Source organism: Nerophis ophidion, linkage group LG04 (assembly GCF_033978795.1).
Source record: "Nerophis ophidion isolate RoL-2023_Sa linkage group LG04, RoL_Noph_v1.0, whole genome shotgun sequence".
Taxonomy (NCBI): Eukaryota; Metazoa; Chordata; class Actinopteri; order Syngnathiformes; family Syngnathidae; genus Nerophis; species Nerophis ophidion.
The window spans coordinates 57,389,428-57,399,982 of NC_084614.1; positions in this window are offsets into that span (position 1 = coordinate 57,389,428).

A 10,555-nucleotide genomic window follows, 5' to 3' on the forward strand; every position below is an offset into this window, starting at 1 on the left:
CTTCAACCCTTTACTAATCATCCTCCATTCACATCCCATCTCCCCGGATTATAAATAACCTAATGTAAATAATCAAATGTAATTTAAATGTATTTACTTGCTCTTATGCTATCTGAACTCACTATGTTCTCTGCCTGCTGTACATATCCTACTAAGTAAGACCTACACTGTTTCAATGTCCATTTCTCTGTTGATGCAATTGTTGATGACTGAAGTACTGATTTAACCAAAGCTCCTCATCCCACCCCCGGATTGTAAATAATTCAATGTATATAGTCTGATGATTAACTTGTGTGATGACTGTATTATGCTGATAGTATATATTTGTACCATGAATTGATTAACGTGGACCCCCCGACTTAAACAAGTTGAAAAACTTATTCGGGTGTTACCATCTAGTGGTCAATTGTTCGGAATATGTACTGAACTGTGCAATCTGCTGATAAAAGTATCAATCAATCAATCAATCAATCCAATTGAAAAACATATATAAGGACAGAACAATAAGATCATATGGACAGCCATAAGTGTTTACATTTTGCTTTTTATTTATTATTTTACTTTTTTTTTTCTGGTTTTGTATTAGTTTTGTATCATTCCGTGAGGTGTATATTATTATTATGATTTATTTTTATAAATGTATTTATTGAATTTGACAGGTCTTACAATATACAATAAAACAGTAATCACATGTTCCCCCTTTTTCCCCACCCACTTCCAAGAACAGCAACCCAACACATACCCCATACACACATAAACTTGTTTCACCTCAGAAAACACCTGACTCTCCATGTACCACCATAATGACCATCATTAAAACACAGTAGCCTAGTAGACTTAAATATTCATCAAAAACAGGGAAGCCAGAGGTTTTATTAAACACGTTTTTTTTATATGTTTGGCTGCTGTAACATGACACACTGTTTGAACAGTAGCACTGTGTTTGAATATTTAATGACGTGATATCATGGCCTTCTACTAGTGGAAATCATACTACAGTTTGAAAATCACTAGCTTAGTGGTTAACACATTCAGGAGGTCCCGGTTCAGTCGGAACATCTTGCAGGTTCTCCTCTGCAGGTGTAGAATTTCTTCAGGTCCTACGGGTATAACATGTTAGGTTAATTCAGTGTTTCTCAAATACAGTATTTTCTGTTACGCTATAAAAACTGTTTTAATTATCCATCCATCCATCCATTTTCTACCGCTTATTCCCTTTTGGGGTCGCGGGCGGCGCTGGTGCCTATCTCAGCTACAATCGGGCGGAAGGCATCGTACACCCTGGACAAGTCGCCACCTCATCGCAGGGCCAACACAGATAAACAGACAACATTCAAACTCACATTCACACACTTGCACTGAGCGTAGTCTATAAAATCCGCTACACCTTCCTGATACTAAAGTACATGTCAAACTACTTCCTTAACGTAAATGACCGCCATAACCACAACACCAGGGGGAGCTCCACAAACCACATTAAACCCAGATTCAGATCTAACAAAGGTCTTAACTCATTCTCTTTCTATGCCACATCAATGTGGAATGCACTCCCAACAGGTGTAAAAGTAAGTGCATCTCTATCCTCCTTCAAAACCGCTCTAAAACAACACCTCCAGGCAACTTCAACCCTTTACTAACACCCTCCCCTCTTCACATCCCATCTCCCCGGATTGTGGATAACGTAATGTAAATAATCAAATATATTTCTAATGTATATACTTGTTCTTTTGCTATCTGAACTCACTAAGTTCTCTGCTCGCTATACATATCCTACTAAATAAGACCTACACTGTTTCAATGTCCATTTCTCTGTTGATGCAATTGTTGATGACTGAAGTACTGATATCAACCAAAGCTCCTCATCCCACCCCCCTGGATTGTAAATAATGTAAATAATTCAATGTATATACTATGATGATTAACTTGTGTGATGACTGTATTATGCTGATAGTATATATTTGTACCATGAATTGATTAGCGTGGACCCCGACTTAAACAAGTTGAAAAACTTATTCGGGTGTTACCATTTACTGGTCAATTGATCGGAATATGTACTGTACTGTGCAATCTACTAATAAAAGTTTCAATCAATCAATCAAAGGGCCAATTTAGTCTTGCCAATCAACCTATCCCCCTGTTTTAACTGTATGTCTGCAAAACAGTGTATTCTTACTAACAATCAAGGAAACAACACACAGGCTTTTCCTCATCTCCCACCGTGGTTACAGTGAAGCTTAGTGCTACATATTTTTCATCATATTCTGGTAGGACAAAAAAAGCATGTTCCCCGAAGTCAAACGTGGCATCGCACCGCGCCCGCTTAGGAGGGCCCGCCCCACCCCACTATTTGAGAAGGACTTGGTTAATTGGAGACTGTAAGTTGGCCTTCGAGTAGTTCTATGTCATTGCATACACATTAGAATTGAGTTGTTCTGCATATTTAATAAGAGCAGAAGATGAAAGATGAACGCCATCAGCTGATTGCCAATTGCTTGATGCATGTTACCATGTTCAACATGTTATTACTAGTCAAAAGGTTGTCCCTGATGATCAGATAATCATGCATTTTGCACTTCTGACATTGTCCCCTTGCTTTATTAAATGCCAGACATGCAGAGATGCAGTTTAGTGAGGTCATTACAGAGCCATTACTCAACGCAGTGGCGGGGGATAATAACTGGCGAAATGAAAAGTGTCCTCACAGAGGAAGCTGGAGTGATTTGTTGTGATTAATTAGAATTAGGATGACCACCTTTCCATTATAACAATAATTGGGGATAAATGACTTGCTGCAATGTCCTCCAAATTTTTGGTACTATAGCAATTTTTTAGCTCTCCGTAAGATGTTCATTAATAAAGCTTTAAATCAACTGCAAAATAGTCTGAATTTGGAGCGCTGCACTTTAGGTATTACTTTATAATTTGAATGTTTATTTATTTTTTCAAAAAATAGAATACACTACATTTTTTTTATGTTTGAATTGGTGTATCTATTAATTTTATATAAAATTATTTATTTGTTAATTATTACTTATATTTTACTCAATATTCTGTTTTATGCAGTTGTATGTTGATCGATTATTCGATTTCCATCCATCCATTTTCTACCGCTCGATCCTTTCAGGGGTCACGAGGGGTGCATATTAGATGAAATACATCTAAATAAGGTATGAAATATTAAGACCTGTACATTTTAGTATAATTCTTTCACAATACAATGTTGATATTACTCCCTCCGAGGTCTTATTCAAGGCTCAAATCGTTCGTTTTGCTCGCGAACATTTATTTCAGCCACGTCTTCGTCACGTTACCAACGATGCCAAAAATAATGCCGTCAGAGCTAATTAAGAAAACAAACAGAACTTACAGTTAGTCTGACATCCAATAAAATAAAACACATTGATTTCGCAAACATATCAGAAAGAATCAAACGTCATTGGCCTCATAAACTCCAAGGGAATAAAGTTTTTTTCACTCCGAGACTCTATTGACGTCTTCTCCATCAAACACTTGTAGTCTCATGCTTTCATAAATGATTTATGAAAGTAAGGCCTACATTTTCTAATTGGCTTAATGGGTGAAAGTTAGTTAAAGTACCAATGATAGTCAAACACACACTAGGTGTGGCGAAAATTTTCTCTGCATTTGACCCATCACCCTTGATCACCCTCTGGTAGGTGAGAGGAGCAGTGGGCAGCAGCGGTTGCCGCGCCCGGAAATATTTTTCGGTGATTCAACCCCCAATTCCAATCTTTGATGCTGAGTGCCAAGCAGGGAGGTTATGGGTCCCATTTTTTTTATAGTCTTTGGTATGACTCGGCCGGGGTTTGAACTCACAACCTACCGATCTCATATCAATACAATTTGGAGAATGATTAGGGGGACAAATCCCTGAATTTGATATTCTTGTTAAACACATTTAAAGTGATTTAGGTAGCCCTTTTTGTCTTTTTTTTCTTTGTTCCATAATTTTTAGTATTATTACTTTCTGTATTTGCTTTTGTTTTCTTTCCTTGGTGTTGAAAGTGCCTTGACTTTTGTGTGAATTATAAATGTATGATTGTTGTTCAATAAAAAAAATTAAAAAAAAGTCAGACCGTCTCTTGATTCCATCACATATAAAATGTCCCCCAACAATGTGACCAAACTGGAACAAAAGAGATATTCCCTCTCGAATCACATGGGTCTCTAACAAAAATAAAGTTAAAATGAACTTGCATGGATTAACCCAAGGGAATACCTTTTTAATCCCATTATGTGATTATTATTTTTATGCATTGTATTTATTTATTCTCACCAACTATGAAATTATATAACAAATATACATGTTGCTTCCTTCAGCAGCTACAGTTGATATGCATTTAGCTTTTAGTTCAATAGGTCATGGCATTAATCATTACATTTTTCCGAATCATAATGATATAAAATGAAATGAGTATTAACATTATGTTAAATATTACCACCTGAGTGATTTATGTTTTTTAAATGTAGGAATTACATGACCACAGAGAAAGTCGTTGTCTTGTTAATACAGTAAGAGCCACTTGGGGGAACTGTTGCGCCTTGTAATTGACAGCCATGTTGTGTGAAGGCGGCACTCACATTTCACTCAGCCTTGTATGAATGCTAATGAAATACAATGACATTTTCTGAACCAGTCTGTGTCTGCAGCAGGCCAGCATAAATGTAAATTGCATCTAGAAGTTCAATCCAAAGTTCGTCACAGTCATCAAGTTTGCAGGAAGCTGTCTTTTTGTTATCCTTTCATCAACTTCCTTTGTATAGGAGATTTGGTGGTAACGGTCGTTTTGATGTTGTTGTCAGCCTCCGTATTGTGGTACAGCAAATGTAATAGAGCAAAGGTTTTCAATTGAACTGATGGAGTCAACATCAGGGTTGGCTATCCTGGCTTAAGTGCATGACAGGAAGTAATGAAGATGGAATTATTTTATTATTATTATTTTTTTTGGTAAGTGGCACCCTAATTGAAGGGCAACAAGATCTGAAACTCTCACCTTTACCAAATACTTTCATTAATGCAAGGTTATGTTGGCTAGCTTGGAGAAAATTACAATGCCAAAACCAATTAATTAGTCTTTTTTTTTTTTTGAAGTATTAAAGCGGTCATGTTTTCACAGCCTACAAGCTGTTTTTAAAAAAGGAATTATCATGTATCAATGTTCCTGTGGTAGTGCCGTCCTTTGAAGGCATAACATTGATTGATTGATTGAAACTTTTTTTAGTAGATTGCACAGTTCAGTACATATTCCGTACAATTGACCACTAAATGGTAACACCCGAATACGTTCTTCAACTTGTTTAAGTCGGGGTCCACGTTAATCAATTCATGGTACAAATGATGTATGATTTATATAATGACATTGCTGTCATCATACAAAAGCCCATGTAAAAAGATGTATGACAAACGCGGATTAATTACTATTTTTATATCCAACAGCGGATCAGAAATTGCTTAGGTGAGCCATCATTTTAGGCCTCTGTCTGAGGAGGAAATACAAGCGCACATGGTAGGGTGTACAAATCACCCTTCAAGTCATTCTTTTAGACCTTAAAACCCACCCGAAGCCTGAATGTGATTTGCTATAGAGCAGGGGTGTCAACCGTACGGCCCACGAACAAGTTTTATCCGGTCCGCGGAATGAGTTTGACAAGTATAAAAAGTTTTTGAATGAAAGAAACTGCTGTTCTAAATGTGTCCACCAGATGTCGCAATAACAATTCTTTGTATCTTTGTAGATGATGCTACATATGTAAAAAAAAGAAGAAAACACATTATGTTAGTGCACCGTCGACGAAAATGAGTAAACTACATAAATAACATCTTGTAAATTGATATTTGTAATATTTTTTTATCTGATGGATTGAAAATTAACACCAACAAGTTGACTGATGACATTATCACATAATTTATTCAGAAAGTATTAATAACGACAAATAAAATAAAATACTATTGACCACATTATAAAAGTGTAAAAAACAACAACATTAATTTCTTTACAAAGAAAACAATCTGAAGTGGTCTTTAATTTTAAGTTATCGTGCCGTGATTTTACATGTCCGGCCCACTTTGGAGTAGATTTTTCTCCATGTGGCCGCCAATCTAAAATGAGTTTGACACCCCTGCTATAGAACCCTTTACACATCATACTCAATGTTAAAGCCCTGCTATGGTCTCAGTCTGTGATAATTGACATTGAGATCAACCGATGCTTGTGTTGCATCATGACCAGCGAGTGGCGCTGTTTATAATGTGAAGCAATGACACATACGACGTAGGTTGTACCAATACTCAATAAAAAAAACTAAACGGCCTATGATAGCAGCAAATCTACTCTTGTTTTTACAGTGACTGTATGAACAGAGACTGAGAAGCAGACCAATTTTGGTACAGCGCCATTACAGACAGACTGTGCAGGAATGCAGGACTTATAGGAATATGCAAAGAGTGAGGTTCAAACAGGTGTCAAACTCGAGGCTCGGGGGCCAGACTTGGCACGCGACATCATTTAAGTTGGCCTGTGAAAGCATGGAAATAATATGAGTTAATAAAGTACTTTATCTTTTCTTACTAAAGGTATTTGTTCTTTCCATTTTGGATTTTTGAAAATAACATGTACCGCATGCAATCACATATCTTTTCAACTTTAATTGCATCTAGTAATGCAGCAAAATATTACATTCCCATACATTCCAGAACATTTTTTGTTAAAATAAAATATATATACTTCAATATCTGCTGACTTATAATTGTATTGTAAGTCACCCATTAAATTGTACACTGTAAAAATGACAATAGATTTTAAGGTAAAATTCTGGGGATTGAGCTGACATTTTTTTATCGTACAAAAAAACCTTCGTACCGTTTTCCATTTACATAAACACACTATGAAAACTACAATTGTGGATTTTATTGTGGAAAAACTAGCAACCTTTTTGCATGAATTCAAAGGATCAGGCGGGCGACCATGTTTTATCCGGGACCCAGGATGAGTTTGCTAAGAATTTTTGAATAAAATAAACTGCTGTTCTTAAAGTGTCCACTGTATGTCGCAATAGCATATTGTTACGTCTTGTCTCGATTACTGTAACGTATTGTTTTCGGGTCTCCCCATGTCTAGCATTTAAAGATTACAGTTGGTACAAAATGCGGCTGCTAGACTTTTGACAAGAACAAGAAAGTTTGATCAAATTACGCCTAGACTGGCTCACCTGCACTGGCTTCCTGTGCACTTAAGATGTGACTTTAAGGTTTTAATACTTACGTATAAAATACTACACGGTCTAGCTCCAGCCTATCTCGCCGATTGTATTGTACCATATGTCCCGGCAAGAAATCTGCGTTCAAAGGACTCCGGCTTATTAGTGATTCCCAAAAAAAGTCTGCGGGCATAAGAGCGTTTTCTGTTCGGGCTCAGTACTCTGGAATGCCCTCCCGGTAACAGACAGAGATGCTACCTCAGTAGAAGCATTTAAGTCTCACCTTAAAACTCATTTGTATACTCTAGCCTTTAAATAAACCCCCTTTTTAGACCAGTTGATCTGCCGTTTCTTTTCTTTTTCTCCTCTGTCCCACTCTCCCATGTGGAGGGGGTCCGGTCCAGTGGCCATGGATGAAGTACTGGCTGTCCAGAGTCGGGACCCAGGATGGACCGCTCGTCCAGAGTCGGGACCCAGGATGGACCGCTCGCCTGTGTATCGGCTGGGGACATCTTTGCGCTGCTGATCCGCCTCCGCTCGGGATGGTTTCCTGTTGGCTCCACTATGGACGGGAGTCTCGCTACTGTGTTGGATCCACTTTGGACTGGACTCTCACGGTTGCGTTGGATCCACTATGGATTGAACTTTCACAGTATCATGTTAGACCCGCTCGACATCCATTGCTTTCGGTCCCCTAGAAGGGGGGGGTGGATGCCCCCATATGCGGTCCTCTCCAAGGTTTCTCATAGTCATCATTGTCTCTGTCACCGACGTCCCACTGGGGGTCCCACCAAGCGCCGCTAGTCCCAGCTCCACGACGCCAAGCGCCGCCAGTCGCAGCTCCATGCCAAGACCTGCCAACTGATGCACCACGCCGAGCTCCAACGCCTGCTCCACGCCGAGCGGGAACGCCAAGTCCACGCCGAGCGGGAACGCCATGTCCACGCCAAAGCCCAAGTCCACGTCGAGCGCCAACGCCGTCGCCACGCCGAGCTTCATCGCCTGCCACGATGACGACGCGTCCGCCCCCTTGTCAGCCACGGATGTGGCTAATACTTGGTCGACCGCCACGCCAAGGGTGCCGACCTCCTCGTCGGCCACAGTTGTGGCCAATACGTGGTCTTCCGCCACGCCCTCCTCGTCGGCCACAGTTGTTGTCTCCACGTGGTCGTCCGCCACGCCAAGGAGATCGGCCACGGATATGGCCGTTCCCGGGTCACCCACATCGGTCCTCTACGCGTCGCCGCCACCTGGCTCTGGCCCGATGGATACGGGGGCATGTGGTTTGGCGATTCACCGCCATGTCCCCCTCCCGCCCTCCTATGACTTTTAAACATAGTTTTTTTTTTGTTTTTTTTGTTTTTTTGGACATCTGGAAGCTGTCTTTAACGGGGGGGCTCTGTTACGCCTGTAAGTTTATGTTTTGGTTTTGGTCAGGTTATGTTTCGTTTTTTGGACATTTAAGTTCTGTCTTGGCACTTCCTGGTTTGTTTTCGTCTCCATGCCAACTCATTACTTTTCACCTGTCATGTCACGTCCCTGTCCTCAGCCTCACACCTGTTTTCACTAATTAACATAGCTACTTAAGTCACTCTTTTTCTTGTCTTCATTCTGGGATCTTCACACACGCTACCCATGCTGCACCTCCTTCATGCCCTTGTCCATAGTTCCATGCCGTGTAAGTTTTTGTATTTATGCCATTGTGCTAGTTTTGTTTATAGTTCATTATTATTCATGCCAATCGAGCAGGTGTTTTTGTTTCATGTTTGTAGTTTGCAGCATTTATGCTAGTCTTTTGTTTGTTCATAGCCAAGTGTCTGTACCTCCTTGTGAGCGCCCTTAGTTTGTTTATTTTTTATTATAGTGTTTAAATAAACAACGATGTACTCACAGTCACATCTCGCCCGTGCAAATCATTCTCTGCATCGAAGAAACAACTTTAATCCAAGCGTAGTTGTGACAATAATTGTAAAGGACAATGTTTTATCAACTGATTGCAATAATGTAAATTTGTTTCAACTATTAAATGAACTAAAAATATGACTTATTTTATCTTTGTGAAAACATTGGACACAGTGTGTTGTCAAGCTTATGAGATGCGATGCAAGTGTAAGCCACTGTGACACTATTGTTCTTTTTAACAATTTTTATAAATGTCTAATGATAATGTCAGTGAGGGATTTTTAATCACTGCTATGCTGAAATTACAATTAATATTGATACTGTTGTTGATAATATTCATTTTTGTTTCATTACTTTTGGTTTGTTCTGTGTTGTGTTTGTGTCTCCACTCAATTGCTCTGTTATTGCAGTTCTGAGTGTTGCTGGGTCAGGTTTGGTTTTGGAATTGGATTGCATTGTTATGGTATTGCTATGTAGTGATTTGTTGGATTGATTAAAAAAAAAAACATCGATTTTTTAAAAATGAGAATCGATTCTGAATCGCATAATGTATACGATTCGATTCGTATTCGAATCAATTTTTCCCCACACCCCTAATATATATATATATGTATGTATGTTTAGGGGTCAAATGCAGAGAATAATTTCGTCACACCAAGTGTGTGTGACAACCATTGGTACTTTATTTAACTTTAACTTTTAATATGTATATATATGTATATAAATGTGTATATATATGTATATATATATATAGATATATACACACACATATATATATATATATATATATATACACACACATATATATATATATATATATATATATATATATATATATATATATATATATATACACACACATATATATATATATATATATACACACACACATATATATATATATATATACATATATATATATATATATATATATATATATATATATATATATATATATATATATATATATATATATATATATATATATATGTGTATATGTGTGTATGTTTTGTTTTCTAACTAAAACTGGTGAAATACGGTAGAGTGAGCTGGCAGTTTTTTGCATTAAATTCTGAAGATTGTTTTTAACGTTGTATGTAAAAAAATATTGTAATAATCTAATGCATAGGCAATCATAAACATGCATTGTACAGGTATACATTTATATTGATATACCATTCACTATGAGTAGCGGCCCTCTGAGAGCAACCATAACTGCAATGTGGCCCTCTATGAAAACAAGTTTGACATGCCTGTTGTAGAATGACCAATGACGGTATGAACTAAAAAGCTGACCAATGAGGGTGGATAGTCTATCCGGACATATAACAGACTCTCGCACCGTACATGCCGTTAAAAGCCTAAAGACCGACCACACAGTTCTTGTATTCACAATAAAAGTGCTGCTCTTTCCTGCCTGCGCTAACAAAGTAAG